A 3,057-nucleotide genomic window follows, 5' to 3' on the forward strand; every position below is an offset into this window, starting at 1 on the left:
CCGCCCCTGGCCTGGGAGGCGCCGTGTCCCGGTGACGCGCACCCCTGCAGGCGGGGCTCTGCCGGCCGGGGTCAGAGGTGCGGCGGCAGGTGCTCCTCGCCCGCCAGCGTTCCTGCACAGACGCGCGTGGCTCCCGCATCTCTAAGCGCCTCTCGGCGTCGAGGACACATTCCGTGATTCCGGAGACCTGGATCTGCCCCCGGGGCGGGGGAGGGGGGGGCGGGCGTGGCTGCTGCCCCCTGGGTGGGGGGCAGTTATGCAAGGGAGGGGCGAGGGGCGGGGAGAGCAGCCCCCACCCCCCAACCGCTTCCTGCGGAAGCGTCCACACTGGCGTGGAGGCGAGTCCTCCGCCGGCAGCGCCCTCCTGCGGGAGGATCGCGGTCTGCGGAGGCAGCGCTGCCGCTGGAAACGGAATGCGAGGCGCACAAGTAATTTTAAATTTACTAGTAGTCACGTTATAAAAGTACACCAAAGAGGAAGGCTGAGTTAATTTTAATATAGCTCATTTACTCAACACATCCAAAATATTGCCATTTCAAGAGATGATGGATATCAAAGCTTACCGATGGATGCCCCATGTTGCTGCAGACGCACCGGAGGCGCCGGGGCGCAGAGGGGCGGCTGCCCGCCAGGACCGCCCGGCTCCCAGGGGCTCCCCGCGCACCCCTGAGTGGACCACCGGAGCCGAGTCCTTTCCGACACAGGGACAGCGAAGCTCCAGGGTTGAGCACCAGCCCACCTCCTTAGGGAGAAGCCCGAGGGCATTGGCCGGCCCTGGGGGCACGGGTGTGTTGTCCCGCTCCCGCCCGCCTGGGGAGCCCCGGTGATGCAAGTTCCAGTTCTGCTTTGTCATTTAAAAGCGGTGTGACCTTGGGCATGTCACCTAACCTCTCTGAGCCTCTGTTAACTCATGATAAATGGAAGAAGTAAAACCTACCCGCTGGGTGTTTTGAAAGGAAATCATGCATGAAAATGTTAAGACCAGGACCTAGGAGGACCCTGTGTGCGGTGAGAGCAAGGCTCCCTTGCCTTGGTTCTGGGAGCTCAGAACCACGAGGGGCTGACCTGGCCCTCCAGGACCACCCAGTCGTGAGCCCGACCACCCTCTGTGCCCCATGTGCCATCGGGCTCAGCCAGTCCCCAAGGGTCTGTCATCCCCCAGATCCACACAGGGACCAATGCCGAGAGCCCACCAAACACACCCCTTCTTCTCTGAGAATTACCTGTCCTTCCCACCTCTCCAGCTGTGCCCCAGTGGCCACCTCTGGTTATGTGTCACCTGAGGCAGAGGGACAAGGAGAGGCAGGGAGACAGAAGAAACAGAGAGACCTGGGAAAGGCCGGGCAAGGGTCTGGCCTGGGTTCCGGATGGTCCGTCTTGGTCTAGCCCCTTGTGAGACCTGGCGGTACCCCTACCCTTGCGTTGATGAGATGCTCCTGCGAGCTTACAGATTCTGCCTAAGTGGCATGAGTGGTTTCCACGTCCCCCGAGAGCCCTGAGACTGGACCAGCACAGGTATGACAGGCCACAGCCCACGGAAGGGAAGTGAGCCCTCTCGAGACCCCAGCCAGGGACCCACCGCCGCCCCGTAGCCAGGGCCCACAGTCTTGCTCCTGGTATGACAGGGAGCTGGGCCCCCTGCCCGACTCACAGGGACTCCTGTCCATACCACCCGCCACGCCCGGTGTGAGCCACACCCTGGCTACACTGAGCCCAGTCAGCCCATCCTCCTGTCCAGGCTCTGCACACCCGTCTGCAGCAGAAGGTTTTGGCAAGCCCCGCTGCATCCCTGGCGACTCACCTGGCCTTCCTCCTCCTCTCCGGAATGGGGAAGTGAGGCCCCTGGACGTCCCGACAAGCGCGCACGGGGCCAGAGGCGAAGGGCGGGTCTGTCGGTGTAAGTCAGGCTGTGGCTGGCAGCCCCTGGGGGGATCCTGTGGCCTCCCACCTGGTGTGGGCTGGGCCTGGCGGCTCTTCTTCCCGAGTAGGAAATAGATGCAGCAGAGAGCGGGGATATCATTTCCAAGATGAGGTCACCAAGGGCCCTCCACGCTGCCTGCGGGGAGGCCTCTGAGAGGCCAGCAGCCCCCGGGTCAGAGCTCCTGGCTGAGCCACGCCCAGACACAGACACCACAGAGGCTGTGCTGAGGAGCTGCTGAGTGAAGGGCTGTTTGTTACCCAGCAGGACGTGGCCACTGCGACCATCACCTGCGTTCTTCCCGGTCGAGGTGTGACTTCTGGGGGCACCTGAAGCCCATGCAACCGGATCCTGACCCCGGACTTTGTCCTTGGCAGTAGATGCTCTCTGCCTGCTCAGCCCCAGACACCTCCCACAGTGCAGCAGCTGGCCAGAAAGGGAGGCTGGCACCTGCCACTAGCTGGAGGGGGTGAGAAACAGGCCAGCGAGACACCGGGGATCTCAGGTGGAATGTTCCAGAATGGTCTACAGGACAGGGGTGCCCACCCAGCCCTGGCGCCCACGCCTACGCCCACGCCCGTGATGGGGGCCTGGCAGTGGCAGGTGGGCTCTCCGAGTGGCTGAGGCTTCCTTCTGTCAGCTTCTCAGAGCAAACCGGGGCATCAGACAGGGTCATGTGGGGCGCCAGGCACGTCTGCGGGGTTCGCAGCGTGTACTGCAGTTAAACCCGATCGGGGTCACCCTCTGCGGGAAGAGACGCGGAGGCCATCTGCAGTCCCCTCGGCGCTGCGGCTTTTCCCGGGGAGGTGTGTGCTTCTAGGGCCACCTGAGGGAGCCCCAGCTTTTCTCCAGAGATGGTCCTTGGGTCAGCAGCCACCCATTCAGGACCCTCCGCCTGTTCACATGCCGTCCCATGCCTGTCCTGAGGGGGGGTTCCCGCCTCGGAACCTGTCCACACTTCAGTAACATTTTGGGGGAATAGGGCCTTACATGGGGGCAGAGCACGTCTCTAAGCCAGGGCATCCCTGGGTCAGTGAAGAACTGCCGTGTGAGACGCAGACAAGCCACCCCCACCAGCTGGCTGCCCAGGATGCAGGCCCTGACCCCCAGGGGTGATCCGGCCTCAGGCTGGATTTTGT

The 3,057-nt window shown here is 63.3% G+C and overlaps 1 long non-coding RNA gene across 1 annotated transcript in view; it reads right to left on the reverse strand.

Moving 5' to 3' along the window:
• Positions 1-200, reverse strand: part of LOC121014909 (uncharacterized) — a 9,678-nt gene extending 9,478 nt beyond the window's left edge. Inside the window, exon 1 of the long non-coding RNA XR_005783504.1 lies at positions 43-200. This is a non-coding gene — a long non-coding RNA (uncharacterized LOC121014909). The remainder of the gene's footprint in view (positions 1-42) is intronic.
• Positions 201-3,057: the final 2,857 nt, after the last annotated feature.

Source organism: Herpailurus yagouaroundi, unplaced genomic scaffold (genome assembly GCF_014898765.1).
Source record: "Herpailurus yagouaroundi ecotype Mexico unplaced genomic scaffold, PumYag 203, whole genome shotgun sequence".
In the NCBI taxonomy this organism is placed as follows: Eukaryota; Metazoa; Chordata; class Mammalia; order Carnivora; family Felidae; genus Herpailurus; species Herpailurus yagouaroundi.